Source organism: Sander lucioperca, chromosome 10 (assembly GCF_008315115.2).
Source record: "Sander lucioperca isolate FBNREF2018 chromosome 10, SLUC_FBN_1.2, whole genome shotgun sequence".
Lineage (NCBI taxonomy): Eukaryota > Metazoa > Chordata > Actinopteri > Perciformes > Percidae > Sander > Sander lucioperca.
The window spans coordinates 39,615,443-39,627,997 of record NC_050182.1 but is presented as its reverse complement, the minus strand read 5'-3'; the positions used below and the strand labels follow the sequence as shown (position 1 = coordinate 39,627,997).

The 12,555-nt window shown below is 42.1% G+C and overlaps 1 protein-coding gene across 3 annotated transcripts in view; it reads left to right on the top strand.

Annotated features, from left to right (window-relative positions):
• The window catches only part of cdk14 (cyclin-dependent kinase 14), a 246,282-nt gene extending 234,151 nt beyond the window's left edge, over positions 1 to 12,131 (top strand). For all 3 annotated transcript variants that reach the window (XM_031322846.2, XM_031322849.2, XM_031322848.2), the window contains one exon: positions 11,639 to 12,131. The gene's annotated coding sequence lies outside the window, so the exon portion shown is untranslated. The remainder of the gene's footprint in view (positions 1 to 11,638) is intronic.
• Positions 12,132 to 12,555: the final 424 nt, after the last annotated feature.

Sequence of the window (12,555 nt, the reverse complement as noted above, 5' to 3'; positions counted from 1 at the left end):
GTTCAACATTTCAACGTGTCCAATAATTCGATCTATGACCAAATACCTGCAGAACTAATAACAGTCCCATCGGCCTCAGCTGCACTTTGTGTTTAGTGATAACTAGCTAAACATCAGCATGTTAGCATTGTCATTGTGAGCATGCTTTTGTATGCTGACATTAGCATGTAGCCCCCATCTGTGACCACAGCACACCTAACAGTAACATACAAAGTGCTGAGGTTACTGGACCTCCTGTTGCTGAGAGTTTTGACAGTCTGATTATTTGCCATCACCACATCTGGACCCATGACTGAGGCACGTTACACCCTCCTTTCTGTAATGCAGGACGAGCACAGCACTGAGTGTGCAGGAGCTGTCAACGACTCAGCAGGTATTGACGCCTACTGTGATGAGATGGAAATAAGTGCTAACATTAGCACGGCTAGCTAGCTGCCATTTTCCGGGTGGATAACAAACGTAGCCTAAACGTTGAATAGTGTAAGCTCAAAGTGTTATTGCTTGATAGCTAGTCTCGCATTGCCAGTCTGGCTAGTTCACACAGCATTCCAGTATAGGAGAAAAACATGCTCTGGTTTATTAGCATTTCTTTAAACCAATCACAATCGTCTTGGGCAGCAAATCAATGACGGTGCCTCTGCAAAATAACCTCGGGAAGGAACTTGTTTTGGTGGAACATGTGTACGTTCAAAAGTAGTTTTAGTTGTGCAACAGAAAACTCAGATTGGACAGATAGTCTAGCTAGCTGTCTGGATTTACCCTGCAGAGATCTGAGGAGCAGTTAACCATAGTCCTCAGAAATCCACCAGAGTTTAGAACACCAACACAAAGACAGCGGAAGGTGACAGACATACTGATGAAAAATGAGGGACATCCGGCGGAATTTCTGGCGGCACCGAAACAATCTCAGAAATGAAACGTAGTAGATATAGACTACTTGATAGCTAACGCTATGTGGAGTTGAGCAACTGCCGAGCACCTTTTCACATCGCTGCTTCACAGGTGAAGCTGAGAGAACAGAGGCAAGGTTTTAACAGGCTTGTGCTTATGCCAGGATCAGACTACACAAATTCAGCCCGATTTTGACCTGACCGACATGTTGCAGAGTTGTGCCTGATTTTGAGTGTCGGGACCGACAAACTTGCGTCTTTACCTCTTGTAGTGTGACATTATCAAAGATCAGCAATCAAACGTCTGGGATGCTTCACGGCACAGAACTTTTTGTCTTTTTCCGCCTAGTGTGACATGTTCCATGACGTGTTCCTTGACGTTGACCAATAGGAAGAGAGCTCTCTGGCGCACACATGTACCCATGACGAAAAGAAGGAGAGACACTACTGCTGCTGTCCGGTGGAGGAAAGATACACACAGTGTCCATATGGGCTTTTTTCACGGCTGGGATCGCTCCGCTTCCCAGCATTGCACGCTAGCGGGCTAGCCACTAGCAGTTATTGGTTTCTCTTCACTTGGACCACTAATAAGCTAAGAGAACAGGCTACACCCTTCTACAACCACGATGACTGCACCTGATTGGACGAACGCTACACGTGGGGCTCACAGATTTCAAAAAAGACCAAATGGCGCCTCGTTTGGATAACAATCTTTTATTTTACAAAAATAGTTCACTGAAATGTGTTTCTGAAAACATTTTAAGCGAGAAATAGGCTATGCAGTTTGAATCTGATATTTATTTCAGATCGACAAGGTCAGTTTGAAAACATTTCGTGAGTTTTTGAGAGGCTGCCGGTCCTCTAAAGCATTGACCTATGAATGATCTCGACGACAGCACGTGATCGGTCTGGGGGTTGGTCGGTGTCGTACTTGTAGTGTCGCCACTCTTTCGTCCAAGACACAGCAAGATTTTATGGCACTATGTCTGTCTAGTCTGACATAGTGACTGTCAAAAAAATGTGTAGCCTGATCCTGGCATTATCCAAGCCTCTTAGTGGGATCGAGATATGGCTGCAATGTGTAGATTAATGACCATGTCAGAATGTGTTAAAAGAGAGTGATGGTGGTCTCTGTGGCGGGGCCCAGAGGGAGGCCAGCTCATTTAGAGTGGCCAGTCACATTGAGAGTGAAACCTTTGCTGTAAATGCCAGGCAGCGGCCTCTCATGGCTCCTAACTTTAGTATTTTATCTGGTCTGCTCTAAATCTCTCTCCCATATTAACTTTTCACTTGACAAATGCACTTCCCCAGCTCTTTCTTCTTTGCTTTCCTTTCCCAGTCACATTCTAATGCTCTCCTCCTCCCATCTGCGTCCTCCACCCTCCTCTCAGTGTTTCCATCACCTTACATAAACCCCAGTGAGGCGGGAAGTCAGCCAGGCCCCAGACAAGAAAAACATACCCCCAAACAAGGATTTATGGAATGGGAACCTGGCGAACGCCAGTGAGTGGGTGTGATTGCGTGTTCGTGGATGAAGGCGTTTCCACCCGGAGCATTCTCTGACCCTCGGTGTACACTCATTACTCCTCACCACAGCCCCACACAGCAGAACACAAGCAGAGCTGAAGAATGATGGTGATTTAGCATAACTCTACTCGCCACGCTGTTAAAACGGGCCCTAGTGTCGCTCCAAATCAGTGTTCTCGGTTGCAAGGGAAAGTTTTAATGTCCATTTCCACAATTCAAGTCTGCGGAAAGCATTAACATATTATTGGAACTTTCCAAATGTTGCTGTCAGACGTCCCATATCAGTTGAACTTAATGGCCACCTGCTGGACCTTTCCAAGTCTTTTGATGAACATTTAAAATAGCCAGCGACTGAGATTTGCATTAGCATCTTATGCAGCAGTCAATTCTAAGCAATGCTACTACGAACTAGCCTCAGTGGCTTAATTCACAGTAGTTCATTTCTCCCATATATTTGCCATCTCCTAAAAACATTTTTTTCATGTAGCTGGTCTGGTTTTAGTGTGAGAAGTGTGTTTCTTGAAATATATATCTATATAATAACTTATGCATAATTTTGAAGTGCATTTTTGTGACTTCTTAACAGATTGAAAATGACAGCTGAGCTTTTAGAATCAGAGGGTTTTGAATGGCTAAACAGACTGTATCTGGTGTTGTGAGTATAGTAAACCTTAAGGGATGATTTTGGATTATCACAGAGATCGGGGACCATGGCGACGGTTCTAAAACAAAATCCAACAGACAATCTGATGGGTTGTAAATGAGCCAATAGTGAAGCTAAGACTGGTTCCCTCTACATTGCCACCCACTTCTTGATTTGTTCAGCAATTTGCATGGGTCAGCCGATTGGAGAAACAATCAACCAATCAGAGCTTTGTAGGTGTGAATAAGAATGTGGATATCGTCTTCCTACACAGCTACAAGGCATAAAGGCCTACAGCTTCTTCACTGCTGCAGCTGCTTTATTGATAGTCTCACATTGCCAGACCTTCCTCGAAAGTGCTACAGAGGAGGGTCTGGCTAGTCCACGCAGCATTCCAGGATGGGAGAAAAACGTGCTCTGGTTTATTGGCATTTCTTTAAACCAATAAATCTTGGCCGGCGCCAAGCGCCGGACGGAGCAACGTTTAGCTAGCTGTCTGGATTTACCCTGCAGAGATCTGAGGAGCAGTTAACTATAGTCCTTATTATTCCACCGGAGTTTAAAACCAAGGGGGTAAGCGAGCATCTGGAAAGCGTACCTCATATGGAGAGATTCTGGGCTAACAAGGCATCACCTTCCATTAGCATTCCATTGACTGCCATTCATTTTCGTGTCACTTTGACAGAGAATAACTTTACATCTGAAGCTTTTAAAGACTCTTATTTGTCCATTGTTTATTTCTAAAGAAACACGACAATGTATAAAAGGCTCCATTACCTTGTACCTCACGTTATGGCTCCGTAGCAGACGTTTTTGTAAAAATAGGCTAACAAGTGTGTCATAACCACGCGACTTACTGTCACATAGTAGAGAAATTACGTTATAGTCAGGAGAAGCTCGCAGGCAGTTTTGACTTACATTAACTGTTAATTACTAATGTTAACTAGCATTTTAGTGATCAATAATTAGCCTGTGCCTATGTTATCTCCTTACATATACCTACGCTCTCCGTCTCTGCTAGATTGGGAATGATTGAGATTTCTCTTGGCACAGCTACCAGAAGACTTCCAACTTTCAGACACGTTGCTCACGTCACATCTACGTCTTCAAGCTCAGTTGGAGGCTGCTCAGTAACGCTCAGCCATCACCAGAAAAGTGACTTTCCTGGTCTCCGTCGAAATATATGGCGTCGTTGTGTCCATTTCTTTTACTGTCTATGTTTAAAACGCCAACACAAAGACAGAGGAAGGTAACGGACATCCGACCGAAACTTAGCGACATGCAGCGGAATTTCCAGGTGCAATCCCGGAATTATGTCGTCGATATAGACTACTGATTTGGTGACTGTTCTATTCTCACACAGTTTATCAGTTCTTTTTCACTTTTGTTCCTACTCTGTAATGGAAGCGACTTCAAATGAAGAAGTACTGTACAACACTCGAAATACAAAATACTTCAGTAAAAGTACATTAACAGATGTTTTTTTTAGTAGAAAAAACGACTTTGTTGCAGTAACAAAAGTATTTGTTGCTTAGTTGCTTGATGAGAATTAGAGGGGTCACTGATGCAGATAATTGCAGACGTCATTGCAGATGAGCTGCCATATAAACCCAAAGACCTCAATGCATGCAGGAATGTGTGCATAATAACTTGCACCTGCACTAGAAGAGCTAGGTCTCAGTGGGTTGAGACTGTGTAAGTGAGCGTGAGCAGGAGGGTGTTGGCTAGTATGTCAGCTTTACAGTTGCAAATGCTCCTCAGCTTGTATGTGGAGTGGATAGTTGTGAATGTTGGAGTGCATGGTTTCTATGTGTGCAGACTTTTTTGGGCAGTGTGATTCCAGCTATTAACTGCTGATTCTGAGAGATTTTGCTGCCAGGACATGGGGTAATAGGAAACACATGAATGTGCAGAATTGTGTGTGTGTGTGTGTGTGTGTGTGTGTGTGTGCGTGTGCGTGCGTGCGTGCGTGCGTGCGTGCGTGCGTGCGTGCGTGTGTTTAGGTGTCTATGCATTCTTTAAAGGCTCATATTTAATGACTCTGGCCCAGACAACTCAGGCAAGAAAAGCAGAGAAGAAAGTGTTTGTGTTAGAGCAGAGAGCGCTGGCAAGTCTGTGGAGCTGAGCGCTCGTTTTCCCTTTTCCTACGATCTGCACTTCTATTTCACAGTCACATCACTGAGTAGCCATGTACAGATAGAAATACACAGGAGCCCCACGCTTTGCTAAACTTTTAAGACATACAGTAGATGATCCACTGTCTGTGTTGTGTCTATTGTGAATCGATATTTTTAGTATCTGTATGTTTAATGTTATTGGGCCCCCTCCGAAAAGCTTTTAGTAGCTTATTTGGGGTTCCCCATATCACACGTCCTATACATATGATCATTGTAACGTCTGATAATCGCGTTTTAATGATACGATGTTGATGTGTGAATACACTGAACTGAACTGAACATAAAACATCATAAAACCATGTTAGTTCATTCTTGACATAGGAGTGTGTTTGGCGTGGAAATGGTCAAATAAAATCATCCCCAGTTGTTTTTACAGATTTTGACATCTTTAATCCAAAAACAATATTGCAGTCAGCCTTGGAAAAACAAGTCAAAATCACTCATGTAGCTCCTGATAGCCTGTCATGTTCAGGAGTGAAGCCGCCACAACGTCCGCGGTGCCATTCAGAGATGGCGTGTCGAAGCTGTAAGCCGTTAGCATGAAGCAAAAACAACTTTCCCAGCTACAGCAGCAAAGTGTATAGGTCAACGGGGAGAGCCTCTGTGGAATCTGCTGCTCATGTGGCGTGAGGCCCCCCAAGGTGCACCGGCTGCTCCCCAACACATCACAAATCCTCCTGTTCATTCTCTGTTGAATCCCTACATTGAGTATGTTTAAATGCACACTATTAATCCACTGTTATTCCGAATATGACAATATTCCAAATTTGGTACGAGTCATGCAACAGCTTATTGTGTTTGGATATTCTGAATAAGGCCTTTTTTCGAATTTAGCATTTTTTGATTAACATGTGGGATATGGCGGTATCATTCAAGTTTTAGAAGCATTGTTACAGCGCATTCGGAATATGCGTCTCAATCTGGATTTTTATATAATTCTAACCTCTGTTTTAACTAGTATCTACTAGACAAACGGTGACTTTCATCTTGATTGACGTTGGCAGTCGTAAAAGCCAACGAGCTGTGGAAAATCACCACGTTCAACTGTTAACTAGAACGGTTACTGTCTCTTCCTGCCTGCTTCCGTTAATTAGCGGTACACTGTAGAGACAGAGGAGTGTTTGTCAGTTGGAGATGTGGCAGCTCAACACAGACTTGGCCACAACACTGCATTCCTCACAAAAATCACTGGAAATGTGGTACAGTCAAGTTTCAGTGGGATGTCTGAATAAAAATGTGGAAAAATATCTTCATGCAATTTAAGTCCAAATCCTCTATAAACTCACATTTACTCTCATATTTTACAAATACTAATTTAGACTCATGTATGTACACACACACACACACACACACACACACACACACACACACACACATATACATACACATCATAAAGCAGCTTATTAAACCATCAGCACCTTCTCAGCTCAGGGTGTTCACTGAGTGACATTTAAGGGCAGTCTGACTCAGTTCATTAAACAGGATCAGACATAACGGGACCTCCCTGCAGGAGTAGGGGTCAGGTGTCGGGACCCCTGGGCTTCGGGGGCATGGGTGGAAGGTAGGAGGAGGTGTGGGTCTGTCAGTCCGATTCGGTCAAGCTGGTTTGAGCAACGGTGTAGAGCCATGCAGCAAATGACTGAAACTCACATAGTGTTTTTTATTTATTTTTTTATTTTATTTTTTACATTTTTCAGAAATTAGTTTACAGCAGAAAGTGGACAATACCCATGTTTGCTGAAGTACATTTAAACACACCTGCTGTCCATTAGGGGATTATTAAGTGCTGTTCCCTAATAGTGACTGTTCTTTGATCGATCAGAAATCAGGAATGAAAGCTGTGTGTTTGGGAGAGATGACGCATAACTCGTATGCATTCCACATATTTATTACTGCTTGCACCACATTGCTCCGCTCAGGTCCGGATAGGGAAGAGAACTCACGATGAATGGATGGGTCCTAAAATACAGGGCTTTCAAACGGGGGAGCGGAGTTCGTGTCCCGGAAGAAGTTAAGGCGAAAACACAAGACTTTCACCCAGGAGACGGGTGTTCATGTCCTGGGAGTACTACTTAAGGGGGCCGCTGTTTTTAAATCCAAACCACGATGTTTTTATCTAATCTTAACTAGTCGCTTTGGTGCCAAAACTTAACTGTCGTCGCTGCATGACAGTCACCTTTTGTCGGCTAAACTGAAATGTAACAGTCCTCACGGTGACCGGTAGCGGCTCACTGTCACCTTTTCTCGGTTAATTTAACTGTAAAGACCGCAAAACTTAACTGTCATGTGACTGGCCGGCGGACTCTGTAATTTTGTAGGATATCATACGAATTGTTGTGAATACGTTGCATAATTGAATATGGTAGGAGTAGGAGGGTCAAGGAGGCAGAGGACAAGAAGGACAGAGAGCAGGGGGAGCTGCAACAGAAAGCAGAAGGAAGTTAAGATGGCTGAGTTTATGGGTTTGGGGTTGGACCAGTTCATGCAGCAGATTTCCTCTGGTCTGGCCTATTATTTCGGGCTATGGTATTTGCTTCTAAAGGACATATCAGTCAAATTGTAGTTCACGTGCATTGCCATGAACTTCGATGTTCATATGTCCGCATCCAGAGTTTGCCTTTATTACATTCTGTCCCATCTTACACATGAGTGCTCTTCACTCGACAGGAGTATTCTGTACTCTGTTGTTGACCCAAACAGCCAAAAACATGGCCGTAGTGTCTGTGACATCACCGACATGTTTTTGTAGCTGTTCAGCAGCTGCAGTGTGGGCTTATACTGTAGTTTAATAGAGAAAATGTGTTTTCTTTTAGCGTAGTTGGTTATAATCAGCAAAAGCTCAGGAATGGATTGGGCCTTACTGTTAATATGATCTAATACAAAACTGCAGTAATCTTCCTAGCTTAGGACATCCATCAATTTTGTTGTGAGGAGAAAAGACAGTTTAAGACTAAAGGCTTTCTGGATTTTGGTCAGATACACCGCAGATGAACAAGACTAAGCACCTGCAGTCCTTGAGGCCGTTTTTAAGCTGCTTACACATGATCTGTGGCAAAACCGCAAGGTAGTGGGGCGCAGAGCAAAGAGGCAAGGTGCAGCGCAGGAACGTTCCTGAATTATTTGTGCCCATGGTTGCGCCTTGAATGGGCGCAAATAATTCCAGGAACGTTCCTGCAACAAGGTCACAGTTGACTTTGAGCGCAGCGCTCCGCGGAAATTCTGAGCTCTCCCCGTAGGAAAACAATGGAACGGCCAGCACAGAGCGGTTTAGGCAACACATTCTCACACCCGTCGCGTCAAAAAGCGACGCTCGACGTTTGTTATTGAGACAAAAAGTCTCCTTTAGCACGGAGTCTGGTGGGTTTAGCGAACGCAATTTCGTGGATGTTTTTGTTTAAAAAAAAAAGCAAAGAAAGCTAAATGAGAACTCCAAAACTCCTCTCTTTAAGCCTCAGTTTCTCCTCATGACTACATAAAACCACGCATATTCCAAATGCACTGTATACATGTCCAAAGGATGCGTCTAAAACCCGAAAGATACCGGCATATCACACGTCTTAATCAGAAAATGCTATATTCAGAATATCCAAACAGAATATGCTATTTACATGACCTGTAGCCAAAATTTTGAATATTGTCATATTTGGAATAACAGAATTATTAGTGTTCGTGTAAATATATTCAGAGAGTCAGCATTTTTCAAAGTCAGAGCCAAACACACATTTGCTGACAGACAGAGACCACTACTTCTTTTGGAAATGAAGTAAATGTTTTTATCAAGGCAGATTTTTTTTTTTTTTTAGCAAATCTTGAGCAGAAAGTTTGGGTTTTAGGGCAAACGATGACAGAAATGTGGAGGTATGTGTGTATATTAAATATCAGTCGTCAGGTTTTAGCCAAAAATCTTGCTATCTCTGTCAGGGTTAAAAAAAAAATGCAAATCAGTGTACTTGGCTGCTTCTGTTAGTCTTTTTGTTTCCCTCTGTAACCCCCCCTTTCCTATTTGGTCCTCTTGTTATTGTCCTGTATCTGTCTGTCCCAACACAGAGTATTTTAAGGATTTCATTTTTTGGGGGGAGGGTGAGACTATCACTGTTATAAGGACAGCCAGCAGCTGGCCATGCCTGCCAAATCCTCCAAACAAAACCCACCCACCAGCTCCATCTGCTTCCCAAGTGGAACCCCCTGACACAGACACACACACACACCTACTTGGTGCTCTTTGATTCTAAGACAACGGAAGCCTAAATCTGTCATTATTACATCAGATCCCTTTAAAACAATGAATCCCTTGTTCGCTTATACGATACAACTTTATTGTCAGTTTACACTGAAATTAATTTTGCGTTCCCGAGCAGCTCTGCTCGAAAGAAGAAATAAAGAGAAAAATACACACAAAGTTAGACAACAATTACACATAAAGTACACAGTAACAGCCATGACAAAGAAGCATGTTATATCATGATATGCTCGGGTTCAGATCTTAATTGGCAGCTCACTGGTTTTGGTTGAGCAACAGCATAGACTGATGTATAAAAGAGTTTATATTTTTATTTTCATATCATATTTTGATCATTTGGCTGAGTAGACCTTGTCACAGGAGGGTGTGGTGGTGTACAGATTGGGCTGGACTGGCATCTCTCTCACTCCCCTGTTAGCTTTGGTGTCCATCTACTAGGGCAAGAGAAAGGACTCCTTTATCATTCTTATTAGTACACAAAGTCTAGTGACCTCACATAATAATGCCTGCCTTCAACCTAAGCAGAGGGCTAATTAGCCCGAACAACTGGTAACATTTGTGTGGGAGTTAAATTGTCATTCAGTCAGTTAACCCTAACCCAATTAAAAATGCTATAATTGACCAAATGACACTGAATGAACAGTCACCCCTTCAAATAAAGTGGTACCATAGGAAGTACCAGGAAATTAATTTTGAAGGTGTAAAGTGGAGAGGACGTCAATGTTCCATAATATTTTATACTATCTATTTATTACTATCACACCAGGGTACAGAGCTGGGCGATATGGAGAAAATCATGTGTCAGGATATTTTTTAACCAAACATAATATTGCTATTGCGACCATATTGTAGGGTTGGCAGTTGGTGCTTTCACAAAATATTTACACAATGAGATTTGTGTTAAGTAATCATCAGTAATGTGGAAATAATGACTAAGTGGGTAAAGGTAAATAATAGAACAGCTATAGAACAGTCTGGTAAGTTCAGAAAATGACATCACTTTACTGTAATGCAGCCTTTAAAACCAGGAAAAGACAACACCAAAATCTAAGATGATACAGTCTCACATCAAGATATCAATATAATTTTGATATATTGCCCAGCCCTACACCAGTGCATTAATACACCGCACAGTAATCTTAAAGTGGCCATATTATGAAGAAATCACTTTTTCTGGGATTTGGGGTGTTATTTTGTGTCTCTGGTGCTTCCACACGCATACACACTTTGAAAAAAAATCCATCCATGCTGTTTTGAGTGAGATACGGTTTCTGAGTGTATGCTGCCTTCAGTCTCCGGGTGAGCTGTTCAAAATCTGCAGGGCTTTCTACGTAACTAGCCGAGATGAGGGGCCTAGGGGGCTAACCGTTAGCATGCTAGCGCTAGCATGCTAGCTCGTTCTCAATGGCAAAACACTGCTACAACACACACAAATTCACCCTAATCTACAAAATAAATTGTATAGAACTACTTACATGTCCCTGTTCTGCAGGTATTCCACACAAAGTTGGAAGTGTGCCCTCATTCAGAAGAAGTCTCCCGGCTAATCCTGCCTTGTACTGGCCGAAGTTGGAGAAACAGCTAGCTAGCTCATGTAATCCTTACCTAGCTACTGCGCATGTACGACTGACAACAAAGATGTTACAGCAGTGAGAGGTCTTACTCTGTAGCTAAAACAGAGACCTGAACACAGGGTGAAAAGAGGAGCTGCAGCAATGTGCAGTACAACAAAAATATGGTGTTTTTTGAAAATTAAACCATGTAAACCTATTCTGATACAGTCTCAAATTACAATTATGAACCTGAAAATGAGCATAATATGGCCACTTTAACCTGTGTCACACACCAACCGGGGAGGATAACGACCGTAATACTCCCCTAACAGAGGCGTCCTGCTGTAACCTTTGTGGCTGTGGATTTTCTTGCTGTCCAACATTATCTTCCTGGTAAGGAGGAGGGGTTTAATCTGGGCACTCTAATGCATAATCCAATTAAAATATAAAGAAAATAAAATATCTAATAAACTTGAACCCATGCGCTCATGACTGACTCAACAAACTGTTGATTTCAAGCTGTGAGGAAATATAAAATGTGATTGTGATGTGATTGGTTGCACTGTGTCACTGACACGCTGTGTGTTCTGTCTCTTTGTGTGTTTCAGGTGGCTGTTGTAAAAAAAAAACACGAAGACAAAGATGGTGAGATGGAAGATCCAGACGAATGGAAGAGCCCCAGTTCTCTTTATTTATTACCTTCACAATGTGTGTGTGTGTGTGTGTGTGTGTGTGTGTGTGTGTGTGTGTGTGTGTGTGTGTGTGTGTGTGTGCGCATTGAGTATAGATAGGAATGCATGTGTGCATTTGTGAACGGTACCTAAGATTTCAGGCTATCATTTGCAAATCAAATTTTGTTTACTTTTTATAAGGTTCCAATAACTCGTATATATCATTGTCATAGTATAAACAAAAGGACGATACTATTGTTTTGTGTTTTGTGTTTGTAACTAGCCTCCTATTTAAGAATGTATATTTGTATGTATGATATACTCATCTAGAAACTATATAATGGACAATTTTAATATTGCTTCATCTTCTCACCGCTACACTGCTCACACCAAGACACATAACTCAACACATGCATACAGGAGACATGCATACAAGCAGAAAAAAACATCTTTGAAACAAAAGCAAAGAAGAAAATGAATCCTAAAGAGTAAGTTTTCCATGTCTTTCTCATTTGTGCTTTTGCAGACAATAATAATAATATTAATAATAATAATGGAGGGCTATCAGGTGATGTAACACATCCTCTGGCAGCCATATTGGAGGTCCTCTTTGGTAGCTAAGAACAGCTGATGTTGTTTTAAATGTACAATTCTGCTGACTCAGCAGTCTTTAAGACATGGATAATATGCATCTAGTTTAAAGGTGAACTTACTATTTAATGACTGGTTTCTGTGCTAACATATGATAGCTTGTTAGCTGACTGATTGCGGTATTTGTCAGGTAACTGTCACCATTTTGGTATCAACGGATAATTCAAACACTAAAGCCTATATCTACAGTAGGAGGCAGTAGT